We start from the raw sequence: 13565 nt of genomic DNA, 5'->3' as shown, positions 1-13565 counted from the left end.
ACATATAGAGAACACATCTCAAAGAACCATAGTTACTCTAGGGTTAGTAGCCATTCTTTCTTCTTTGAGTGATTGTCCAAATGGATGCCAGGTCTGGTGACTTGCAAGCAGTTAGGTGTTCATAGTCTATTGAAATAATAATTGCAGGACAGCTCTGCCAAAGAGGGACATCAGATCTTGATGTCTTGACTAGGGAATAGTGTTGTGTAAAAGCGTGTACTGATCCCCATGTAGCCACCCTACAAATTTCAGAATCTGATATGATTCTCCAGGAAGCAGCAGAACCCTCCTGAGCAGGCTCTAACAGGCAATGATGGTTCTAATCTAACTCATAGCATGGTTTAATACAATTATAGTTACCTATTTAGATAGTTTTAGGGTAGATATTCTATCCGCAAACACTGCATATAGCCTAGGGGAGCTCCTGAATGTTTTTGTCCTGTCCAGATATAATGACACAACCCTAACTGTATCCAGGGTGTGCAATTTGCTTTTCCCTTGGATGGAGTGAGGTTTGGGAAAGAAAACCAGCCGATGAATCATCTGATTCAAATTCTTCTAGCTGCTAAGGCCATTTTCATAAAAAGATGGTACACAGTGACCATGTTGGTAGGGTCTCACAGGGAGGACCTATTAATCCAGATAAGACTATGTAAAGGCCCCAGGATGGAGAGGTTTCCCAGAATACAGAACAGATGAATGAGGCCTTTAAGAATCTACCAATTGTAGAGTGGGAAAATACGTTGAGACTCTCAATGGGGTGATGGTGAGCTGATATTGATGCGACATATAACCCTGATAGAGATGATGGGTAACTCAGACTTCTTTATGGATAGCAGGTAGTCCAGAATAACAGGAATTGGAGGGACTAGAAAAGACAAGTGGTGTCATGCTGCCCAAACAGAGAACTCTTTCATGTGTCTGCATAGGTGATCTTGCTAGAGTCCCTGCTGCTGTTTACCAATATATTCTGTACCACAGCAGAACAGCTTATTTCAATAGTATTTAACCAGCTAGCATCCACACTGTTAGGTGAATGACATCAGGTCCAGATGAAGAATCCTCCCCTTGTTCTGAGATATTATCTCGACAGGTTCATTAGGTTGATATTCCAGAACTGTCTGGGCCAAGTTGGGGCTGGCATGGTTATTACTGGCGAGTCCGGTCTCAGTTTCCTTGGTGTTAACAGTATCAGTGGATTCCCAGTACATTATCTCTGGATTCCACAAAGTAAGAAAAGCATCTGACAGAGAACCCAGGCTTAGACCCACCCCTGAGCTGATAATTTGGCCCTTTTGATTTGGTTTGTGAACAGCTCAACCATCCATTGGTGGAATACACTTAGTAGGATGGAGCCATTGAGAATCCATTTGTGGTCACTTGTAAATTGCCTGCTAGGACATTCTGCGATTCAGAGCTACTAGTGTGATTTGGTGACAGATATACCAGGCCGAGAGGCTTCTTGCTAGAGGAGATTGGGAAAGGAAATCCTAATCCTCCCTGTGTAATGATGTGTTGTCTGCCATGACTCGAGCGGTCAGTCCACATAGCATGGGAAGAAATACTGTTATGCAGGCTAGATGAATAAGCTATGAGCTCTTATGTGAAGGTGAGGCCTTCCTTTTTCTTGGGAATGAGGAAATACCTCAAGTAAAATCCTCTTCCTCTAACGTGATGTGGTACCACCTCTACTGCATAGAGAGAGAAGTGTTTGTACTTCCTGTTCTAGTACGCTCTTGTGAGAGGAGTCCCTGAATAGGGACAGGAAAGGTAGGTGAGGACAGGGTAGGGAGTGAAACTGAATCACATAACCCACTTATCACATACCCACTTATCTGTTATAGCACTTTAGAAATGGTGCAAGTGAGACAAACTGTCCCCAAAACAGTGGGGACTAGATGGGAAGATCCACAGTCACTAGTAAGCAGCTTCTGAGCAAGTAGTCAAATTTGTTGCCTGGAAGACAAGTGAGGTGGTTGTGACAACATCATAGCTGTTGATGAGGGCCTTCTTGAGAATTTTTGATGTTTTCTGGGAGGGTCCATAGGTCTGCACTGATAAATAGGCAGCCTATGGTAGGCTTGAGGTCTGAAATGCTTGTGTTTAGGGGCTGGTGTATATAGTCCTAATGACCTAAAGCTTGCCCTTGAATCTTTTAGGGTGCAAAGGGCATCATCAGTGTTATCATTAAACAAATTATGACCCTCAAAGAGCAAATCCTCAATAACTATCTGCAATTCTCTAGGAAGGAGGAGCCAGGATCATTCACACATTGTGACAGACATTGCCATCGACCTAAACATTGTATCAGCTGCATCTGGGTGGCCGGAGTGATGTTCTAGCCAACAGCTGACCTTCAGCTACAATGTATTTGAACTCCTCTGAACACCCTGCTGCCTGAGACCTGGTAACATCAGTCTCCATGTTTTGAAGAGGGTGTCACTGATACTGGTGTCTGCCATAACATTTTAACGGGGTCTAACAAGGGCTGTCAAGCAATTAAAAAAATTAATCGGGCGATTAATCGCACAGTTAAACAATAATAGAATACCATTTATTTAAATATTTTTGAATGTTTTCTACATTTTCAAATGTATTGATTTCAATTACAACACAGAATACGAAGTGTACAGTGCTCACTTTATATTATTTTTATTTCAAATAGTTGCACTGTAAAAAAAACAAAAAAAATAGTATTTTTCAATTCACCTAATATAATTACTGTAGTGCAATCTCTTTATCATGAAAGTTCAACTTAAAAATATAGACTTATGTACAAAAAATAAAACAATGTAAAACATTAGAGTCTACAAGTCCACACAGTCCTACTTCAGCCAATCACTCAGACAAAACAAGTTTGGTTACAATTTGCAGGAGATAATGCTGCCCGCTTCTTGTTTACAATGTCACCTGAAAGTGCGAAAAGGCATTTACATGGCACTGTTTTAGCTGGCATCGCAAGATATTTAGGTGCCAGATTCACTAAAGATTCATATGTCCCTTCATGCTTCAAATCACCATTCCAGCGGACATGCGTGCATGCTGATTATGGGTTCTGCTTGATAATGAACCAAAACAGAGCGGACTGACGCATGTTCATTTTCATCATCTGAGTCAGATGCCACCAGCAGAAAGTTGATTTTCTTTTTTGGTGGTTCGGGTTCTGTAGTTTCCACATCGGAGTGTTGCTCTTTTAAGACTTCTAAAAGCATGTTCTACACCTCGTCCATCTCAGATTTTGGACGGCACTTCAGATTCTTAAACCTTGGGTAGAGTGCTGTAGCTATTTTTAGAAATCCCACATTGGTACCTTCTTTGCGTTTTGTCAAATCTGTTTTGAAAGCATTCTTAAAACGAACATGTGCTGGGTCATCAGCCGAGCCTGCTATAACATGAAATATATGGCAGAATGCAGGTAAAATAGAGAAGGGGACATACAATTCTTCCCCAAGGAGTTCAGTCACAAATTTAATTATTTCATTATTTTTTAATGAGCATCATCAGAACGGAAGCATATCCTTTGGAATGGTGGCCAAAGCATGAAGGGGCATACGAATATTTAGCATATCTGGCACATAAATACCTTGCAATGCCGGCTACAAAAGTGCCATACGAACGCCTGTTCTCACCTTCTGGTGACATTATTAAGAAGAAGCAGTCAGCAGTATCTCCCGTAAATGTAAACAAACTTGTTTGTCTTAGCAATTGGCTGAACAAGAAGTAGGACCGAATGGACTTGTAGTCTCTAAAGTTTTATATAACTGCACTCAAAAACAAAACAATGCAACAACAAAAAAATCTACATTTGTAAGTTATACTTTCACAATAAAGAGATTGCACTACAGTACTTGTATGACGTGAATTGAAAAATACTATTTCTTTTGTTTATTTTTACAGTGCAAATATTTGTAATAAAAAATATAAAGTGAGCACTGTACACTTTGTATTCTGTGTTATAATAGAAATGAATATATTTGAAAATGTAGAAAAACATTCAAAAATATTGAATACATTTCAATTGGTATTCTATTGTTTAATTTTTTTAATCTCGATTCTTTTTTTTTTTAGTTAATCGCATGAGTTAACTGTGATTAATCGACAGCCTGAGGTCTAACATATTTTCATTGATGGGGAGGGTGAGGTGTCCAGATACTGACCTATGTAAGATATGTAGCAATTTATGTGGCCTGTCCTGAACTTCCTTGGCTGGGATTTCAAGAGTTGAGTCTATCCTCATGAATGCCTGAACAAGGCCCTTCATTTTTGTTTGTTTTTTTATGCTTAAAATTTTCCAGGAATTTTCACTGGAAAAATTAAAAAACAGGTGAAAATTGGTGCAAAAAATTAATTTCAGTTTTCTGGGTAAATATCGGGAACAGAAGGACAGTAAAAAGAAGCAAAAAATAAAGAAAAGCAGGAGTACTTCTGACCCGACTCCCTGCTCTGGAAGGAGGAGATGGCAGCTTGCTAACCTTCAGAACTTCTTTATTTAGGACTCAACACTATTTTGCCTTACTTTAACGGACAGCCTCACATATACACTTAGATTAACTAACCACTAACACAAACAAATCTACCTAATGTAATGCATTGAATTTTCTTAATATAATGAGTATTTTCAGGTATCTGAGTGGTCCAAATTTCTGGTGGAAATTGGTAAGAAACAAATTAATTATGAAAAAAGCAACAGGGGGTCCTGTGGCACCTTTAAGACTAACAGAAGTATTGGGAGCACAAACTTTCGTGGGTAAGAACCTCACTTCTTGCATCTGAAGAAGTGAGGTTCTTACCCACGAAAGCTTATGCTCCCAATACTTCTGTTAGTCTTAAAGGTGCCACAGGACCCTCTGTTGCTTTTTACAGATTCAGACTAACACGGCTACCCCTCTGATACTTAAATTAATTATGAATTACTCTATTTTTATATAAATCAAAAATAAAGGGCCTTGCTCCTGAAAAACCCTGTAGTCATCATAAGTGGTCGACAACAGTTCTGGGGCCACTGCTTCATCTGGGGATGACAAGATGTGTACAGGTATGGACTGATCTGTCTCCTGCAAGTCCTAATCAGGTGGAGAAACCTCTTGTACTGGTTCTCTTCTGGACGGTTCAGAGGATGGGGTCTGGGTCTAGGATAGGTAGCTGAAATAGGTCTCCTATGGAAAGGAGGTCCCCAAGCAGTGGCGCTAATGCAGATATTTCCTTGCGTGAGTGGGGTGGGGGGGGGCGCAAACTTCAGTCCTCACCATTCCCCCAGCAGGGACCCAATTCTGGTTTCCACTCATTCCTCTCCCCCTGTAGGGACCCTGGTCTGGAAAGTCTCCCCCTTATCCACACAGTGCATTAACCAGTGCTACCAGGAATCGAGTTCTCAGTGGACCGTCTGAGCTCCGCTGTACAAGAATAGACTCCGTGCAACAACACTTGGCCTAGCTGCCCCTCCATCCAGACGGAGAGACAGCCAAACAAAATTTGAGTGGCATTGCAAGCACACAGCTTCAGTGGTGCTCTGGACAAATCCACAGCAGCCATACTGATTTAGTACAGGAACACTACTTAAAAGTGGTCAGGCCATGGTTCCCCCAGCTCCACAGCCTATGGAACTTTGAGCAAGAGCAAAAACCTCGGAGGGTGGGGGCATTTGCCCTCTCCTAATCCTCCCCAAATTGGTGCCACTATTCCCAAAGTGCACAGAAATTCCAAGTATGGTTGTAGGTATAAGGCACAGGAGGTCAAACCAATGGGTACCATGGGTGTGGCTTCCTAAGTCAGCACCTTCTATAATAACGTGAATCTGATTCAGAGGTTTGCCAGGGGTATAAGGTCCAGAAAGTCCAGATAAAGCAAATCTTGCAAAGGAAGACTCTCCATTTTCTTCTGAAGGAGCTGTGGTGAAAATAGTCCTCATGAAAGGGAGGCCACTGAAGTAATGCGAATATAAATTGGACATGCTCTACCTGGTACCAATATGGTCATCGATACTGGGGTCAGAGTCCAGGTCAATGATAAAGGAAGGCACTTCACAGAAGCAAAAAATGGAGAGCATGATTCCCAGCAAAATGGTAAGGCCTTTGTAACATATAGCTTTGATGCCAAAAAAAGCGGACAATGTCAGTATCAAGGATACAGGCATGAGAGTAGTGAGTATAACTACATGTAATCTAGATAGGGTCTGTACCAGAACCACAGATACAAAACCAGACATTGGTGCTTCACTAACAATACTAGTGTGATAAGTACCGATTGTATCAGTATGAGAGTAGCCAGTGCTGTGGAGAGTTAATCATGCAATCTCAGTACAGATGACCTTACGTTTGCCAGTATGGTACCAAAAGAGATCGGAGGTAAGTCCATGGCCACATTGTGTTCAGTAACTTCACTATCAGAAAGGGTGTTCAGAGAACTCTCTTTAAGTCTTGAGCTACCCTTATGTCTGAAAGTCTGGCGGTTTTATAAGGTTTGGATGCCAAACTTGGAGAAGGCGAGCTGCATATTTTCTCCTTGTGGAAATTACATTCCTTCTTACTTCTGACTCCAAAGGGTTTTGTAAAGACAGAAGATTTGGTGGCTGCTTCAACCATCCAGGAAGATGAAGCCGCAGAAGCACTCAGAGGATTTCTCATCCTACTCACACCTTCTTGTCAACTGTTTGAAATGGGCCATACTGATTATCACTACAAAAGTTTTTTTTCTCCTGCTAATAATAGCCCACCTTAATTGATTAGTCTCGTTAGAGTTGGTATGGCAACACCTATTTTTTCATGTTGTGTGTGTGTGTGTGTGTGTGTGTGTGTGTGTGTGTGTGTGTGTGTGTATATATCTTCCTACTGTATTTTCCACTGCATGCATTCAATGAAGTGGGTTTTAGCCCACGAAAGCTTACGCCCAAATAAATTTGTTAGTCTTTATGGTGCCACAAGTACTCCTCATCCTTTTTAGTCTCTGATCATTCAATGATTGCCTGTTATGTTCATTCCCTCTGAAGCACCTAGCATAGGCCACTGAGCTAGTTGTATCATTGGTCTCACCTAGTATGGTTGTTTTTATGTTATGTTCTTATATGGCTGGGAAGCCTGGATCAGAGGCTGGGTGCACTGATTGTTCAAGGAGAAGCATCCCGAGGCAAGACTTTCTTTCTTGATAAGTTCTCTTTAAACATGTGAATTTATCTTGCAGATCTAAAATGGTCTGCAAGTGTCATACCTGTCAGGGATGTGTGCTTCCTTGAGGCAGATCAAACATCTTAAATGACTATCAATCAGCAGCATGACAGCTTCCCAAGATGGACAATTTTTGAATCCCAAGGACTTATGGTTTATCATGGTGAACGAACTGATACCGAGTACTTCCCGGGGAGAACGAAATACTGTTCCCAACAGGGAAAAATAGACACTACACAAGAAATACTAAACTACTCCTAACTAAATAACTGACTATATAAAATGTAGTTACTAGGACTATAGAAGGCATGCATAATAAAAGAGGAGAGCTCAGACTCATAGCCATGGGCAGTGAGAAGGAACTGAGGGTAGTTGTGATGGCCTGATCCTTTTGGCCCTCAGTTGGAAGCACAATGACATGCAGTGTGTAAGTGCTTCCCCAACCAGTATTGCTGATTAAAATCTCTATCTTGAGTGCACTAGGCATGCACTTATCAACTATGGAATATCTATATCCATCTATCTATATATGAATAATCACTTGAAGAAGAATCACAATTCATTCAGTTTCAATTTCCAAGTGTCAGATATGAACACTAATCAATAAATCTGAAAAACAACTTACCTTCTCCATGACAGTAGGAAATAGAAACAGTTGTATGATGGGCTTCCAGGGAAATAACTGTTTCCTCTGATCCAGCAGTCGGTGAAATTAACTGCTCAAAAAAACCCAAACAAACAAATTAGTCATAATTTCAATGACAGCATTTTATTCTGTAGTACAGCAAGCACCTGCCACTGCCCAAAGTGCAACTGTAAAAATACAAAATGATATATTCACTGTCTTCAACTCTACTAGTTTTTGTTCAACATGTATATTGCCAAAATGGCATCAAATAACAGAAAGCACTTAAATATTGAAGAACTAATATGTCAAAAAGATTATTCTGACAATACATGTTACAAATATACTAGAAAGATGATATCTGAGAATAGGTTCATTAATAAATTTTAACATCTTAGAAACCACTCTAAGGTGATCCCAAAAAAATATAAGATGCTCTTGACTGGAAACACATATTTATATATTTCCTAGATAAAATTCTGTCAACATTAATCTACCAAAAATCAATCAAGTTTAGTAAATTTAAATATCTAATTTTTGATGTATACGTCTAGTGCAGGGGTAGACAACCTATGGCATGCGTGCCAAAGGCGGCACGCGAGCTGATTTTCAGTGGCACTCACACTGCCAGGGTCCTGGCCACTGGTTCGGGGGGCTCTGCATTTTAATTTAATTTTAAATGAGGCTTCTTAAATATTTTAAAAACCTTGTTTACTTTATATACAACAATAGTTTAGTTATATATTATAGACTTATAGAAAGATACCTTCTAAAAACATTAAAATTTATTACTGGCATGCGAAACCTTAAATTAGAGTGAATAAATGAAGACTCGGCACAACACTTCTGAAAGATTGCCGACCCCTGATCTAGTGGGTGCATCCACACGAGGGCTTGTAATGCCTATAACACTACTGTTTTGGATCACAAAACTCTGCATTATCCCCCTTATCCATCCCTCATTCGTGTCTCCATTTTAATCCCACCATTCTCAAATCCCCATAGCAAAGCTTCTATCCTTCCAGATAAGAGGTTCTAAACAGAAAAATGATTCACCAATCAGCCAGATGTGCGTTGGCCAAACCATTGGAACACACTGAGGCACTCCTCCACCTCACTTTAAAAATTAGGACAAAGCCTCCAGGGTGCTCCAAAACCCAAATATTGAGATACTGATTTCTCCTACATACAACAGTACAATGAATAACCACCATAACTTTTGGCTAGCTCAACTCTAGCTATTGTAATGAATGGGATTTCCAGTAGTCAGTGCAAGTCATAGCTATAGAAATAAGAACGTTTTTGAAGGAGGTCTACAGGAGATATAATATACAGCTGATAATTACTTGAGACTATATACAATTCTCTTTTAAAATATAATCTTGAATGTTCTGAATCCACTGTTTTCCCAAGTTTGGTCTACTTTCTGCTCATAGATCAAAACTGCTTGAAGATGTGACGGATTGTTCCTATAAAAGTTGCCCATTTTTAACAGTAGGCAGCAATCATTTGCAGGTCAGTTAAAGAAGAGGCTGCAATAGTATTGTAGGTTATCTATTCTGTTTGTAATCCTAAATGTTCTGAATCCCCCCAGTCCTTAGGCTCTATTAGAAGAAAATACTTAAGCATGCATTTAACATTAAGCATGTGCTTATGTCCCAATAAACTCCAATGGGACATAAGGACATGATTATGAATTATCCTGAATTGGGGCCATAGTCCCTGAACTTTCTATAAACACATTTTCCTGTAAATTTTCTGTTATGCAATACAGCCGAAAGAGTATCTGATTTCTGTCCTTAAGATGCCTTAAATTCTGCTTTTCATTCAACTACTGAAGGATTTTTGAGACTGATTTGCCATCTTAAAAAGTAGCTTACCTCAGACAACGATTTTAAAAGACACACTTCTTTAAATCATAATTAGAAATCACCACATTTCATTTACTATCTTCATATTTACAACAGGGACAACATGGTCTAGTGGTCATAGAATGGCTGAATGTCAAAAGTAGTTCATACTCTGCACTGACTCACTGAGTAACTTGGGCAAGTCATAATGTCACTATGCCTCAGTTTTCCACCAGCGAAGAATTTAATACTTGCCTACTTCATTGTGATGTCTGATGCTTAATTAATTAATCTTTACTATGCACTTTCAAATCCTTAGATGAAAGATGTTATGAACGAGTATAAAATATTAATATTTTACACCAAATCCAAAGTAAATTAAAGTCTTTTTACCAAATTATTATTTTGATATTTAAACCTTACAATTAATGTTAAAAAAATCATAACTTTTAGTGAGAATGAATGGAAAAGACATTATGGAATAGTGATTTTTAATCATATCTCTGATAAAATAAGTACCAGAGTACTCAATTTATGAATAAACATAAGGCTTACTTATAAAAACATTACTTCCTTTAAATATTTTTATCCAATTACACAGACACACACCCTTGAATATACAAGATTAAAGGAATATAAAGATCAGGGAAAAAACAAAATGCAAGAAAACTGAATAAATTTCAAGGTGGTGAGGTAATGTACTGAAACACTCAAAATTTCAATAAATTCCTCGTCAATGCCAAAGCAAACATCAACAGCCTCCTTCAAGACCTACTAGACCAAAAAAACATAATTCAGACAATCAGAGAACTGAATTTTGTTAATTCTAATTCTCTTTCGAGAAATAGCACGTGTTGCTCCAAGCCCTCTCTTTTAGTGTATTTCTCCTGGCTCTACAAAAAGATTTACATGCTTGTTTATCCATCTTAAAAGTATAAAACTGAAATGTCATCCTTACTGTCCTCACAATATTCAAGTTTACTTGCAGAAAGAATAAGTAGTCAGTCACATAGCCATGGATCTAAGTAAGTTGTGTACAGGGTGGATAACAATCAATATTTATAAAAATGTTTATTTAAATTGGATTTTTCTTTTCTAAAATAAATCTACTTAAAAGTGAATTTCAAATCATGTGAAAGCCAAAGCTTACTGTAATCTATTTGAACTATTTAAATTAAAATTAAAAAAGATAGTATTCAAGCAGTACAAAGTTTTACAGAAAGTCACACCACTGAACTGGTGGAAGTCATTGACTAAGAACCCGGAACCAGAGTATGCTGAAGTGCTAAACCAGCTTTTGACAGCAGTAATCTCTTCTGTAGGTGCAGAGAGAATAGTTTCTTCATTTCAGTTTATTCAATCAGTTCAATTCAATGACTGGCTCTCATTCAAAGCTGAGCAATTGATTGGGAGCAGAAAAAGCTTGTTTTCCTCTTCCAACCTGGCACACCTAATAACTAGGTGTGAGAAGGTGAGATCCACTACTTCTAAAAATTTGAATGACATTGGGACAATCAGTTAAATTCATTAACCACAGTTAATATTTCCTTTGTCTAATAAATCGTTTAGTTTTAAATTGCAAAACATTGTTTGATAGTTAATTTTTTCTTATGTATTCAACACATTTAAGGTAGTTTTATTCAACTAATAGATAATTTTCAAATGCTGTGTTTGAACATTTTTGATTGAATTCCAATTTTCATCCAAATGCAGCCTTACACAAATCGCAAGTAAAAACAATCATCTAGTAAATAAGAAAACCATCATTTACTATTTTCTAACACAAAAAAATTGTAAAATTAAGAATCTGAATAAAGGTATACTAAGCTATATGATTGCTTAAATAAATATGTATGAACACAGTATCTCCCTGGACAGTAAAAAGAAGTACCAAATTTAGTGTAAAGGCTAGATTTAGTTGCAAATCAAAATGTTTTAATCATTACTAACCAATGAGAATCAATCTTTCTTTAGAAAAGATCACTAAAAATGTACAAATACAAATAAGACTAAAATCAATTATTTAAATCAAGGTTTCCTGCTTGCTGATTTAAATCATTAATATAGATTATTTAAATCACTTTGATTTAAATCAATCCCAACCTGGTTGTGTAAACACTAATATTATTACTAAATAATTTGTGACAAAGATACAGAAAAGACTGTGCTTTAATACCATAGGCCAAAGACTCCCAAACTGTGATCCTTAGACAATTAGTGGTTCACCAACCACATGCTGGTAATTCACAGAGAGATCGCCAGTTACATAATTTTGGTTTCTCCTTATTTACAACTACTAAATTGAATTAAAGGACAGATAAACAACACTGAACCTGGACTAGTTCAAAAAGAATGGAAAACAAGTATTTAAAAATAAATAAGACTCACACCTATCATATGTCTTTATATATTTTGATATTGTGATGAGAATAATGCCAGCCTTGTTTATATTTTAAATATGCTATTAAAAAAAGAAAAAGAAAAGATGTACAGAATTTCTAGAATACATTCAATAAAAGAGGTGGAAAATGAACCTTATTTTTACATTAAACAACTGCTATAGTTGCAACAGGGATGTCATGCAATTGTGAATGAAATGGAAGGTGAATCCACCGGAATGAAAAGGAAAGAAGATGGTCCACAGAGAACAGTTATTAAATATGTGATCCACCTTATAAACAAGTTTGAGAACCCCTGCCAGAAACCCTAGACTAGAAATACATTTAGTTTTTCTTTTCAACCATGTAAATACTGATCAGTGTTACAGAGGGAACACACTGTCTCATGAGGGAGGATCACAGAAGAGTCATTTTATGAAGCAGTGGAGAACGCAGATACAGAAGTCTGCACTTACGTTTTCAATGTCTCAGTAACACCTTTTAACTAGGGCTGTCAAGCAATTAAAAAAATTAATCTCAATTAATAGCACTGTTAAACAATAATAGAATAGCATTTATTTAAATATTTTGGGATGTTTTCTACATTTTCAAATATATTGATTTCAATTACAACATAGAATTCAAAGTGTACAGTGCTCACTTTATATTTATTTTTATTACACATATTTGCACTGTAAAAAACAAAAGAAATAGTATTTTTCAATTCCTCCATTACAAGTACTGTAATGCAATCTCCATCATGAAAGTTGAACTTGCAAATGTAGAATTATGGACAAAAAAATAATTGCATTCAAAAATAAAAAGATGTAAAACTTTAGAGCCTATGAGGCCACTCAGTCCTATTTCTTAGTCAGCCAGTGACTCAGACAAACAAGTCTGTTTACATTTGCAAGCACGTCCCCTGGAATGGTGTCCAAAGCATGAAGGGGCATACGAATGTTTAGCATACCTGGCACGTAAATACCTTGCAATGCCATCTACAAAAGTGCCATGCAAACGCCTGTTCTCACTTTCAGGTGACATTCTGAATAAGAAGTGGGCAGCATTATCTCCCATAAATGTAAACAAACTTATTTTTCCTTGCGATTGGCTGAACAGAGAAATAGGACTGAGTGGACTCCTAGGCTCTAAAGTTTTACATTATTTTGTTTTTGATTGCAGTTATGTAACAAGAAAAAAAAAATCTACATTTGTAAGTCACACTTTCACAATAAAAAGATTGCACTACAATATTTGTATAAGGTGAACTGAAAAATATTTCTTTTGTCATTTTTACAGTGCAAATATTTTTAATAAAAAATAATATAAAGTGAGTACTGTACACTTTGTATTCTGTGTTGTAATTGAAATCAATATATTTGAAAATGTAGATAAACATCCAAAAATATTTAATACATTTTAGTTGATGTTCTACTATTAACAGTGCAATTAAAACTGTGATCGCGATTAATTTTTTTTATTGTGATTAATTTTTTAATTAATTGCATGAGTTAACTGTGATTAATTGACAGCCCTACTTTTAGCTATTAAA

At 37.3% G+C, this 13565-nt stretch overlaps 1 protein-coding gene across 15 annotated transcripts in view; it reads right to left on the bottom strand.

Annotated features, from left to right (window-relative positions):
* Window positions 1-13565, bottom strand: part of FUT8 (fucosyltransferase 8) — a 246741-nt gene that overhangs the window by 154074 nt on the left and 79102 nt on the right. For 13 of the 15 annotated variants that reach the window (XM_065595255.1, XM_065595262.1, XM_065595266.1 and 10 more), the window contains one exon: window positions 7786-7876. The exons of the other annotated variants lie outside the window; for them this stretch is intronic. The gene's annotated coding sequence lies outside the window, so the exon portion shown is untranslated. The remainder of the gene's footprint in view (window positions 1-7785; window positions 7877-13565) is intronic. 15 annotated transcript variants of the gene reach the window in all.

The sequence above is a fragment of the Chrysemys picta genome, chromosome 4 (assembly GCF_011386835.1).
Source record: "Chrysemys picta bellii isolate R12L10 chromosome 4, ASM1138683v2, whole genome shotgun sequence".
Classification (NCBI taxonomy): domain Eukaryota; kingdom Metazoa; phylum Chordata; order Testudines; family Emydidae; genus Chrysemys; species Chrysemys picta.
The sequence above is the reverse complement of the archived record's forward strand: the minus strand, read 5'-3'. Positions and strand labels throughout refer to the sequence as shown.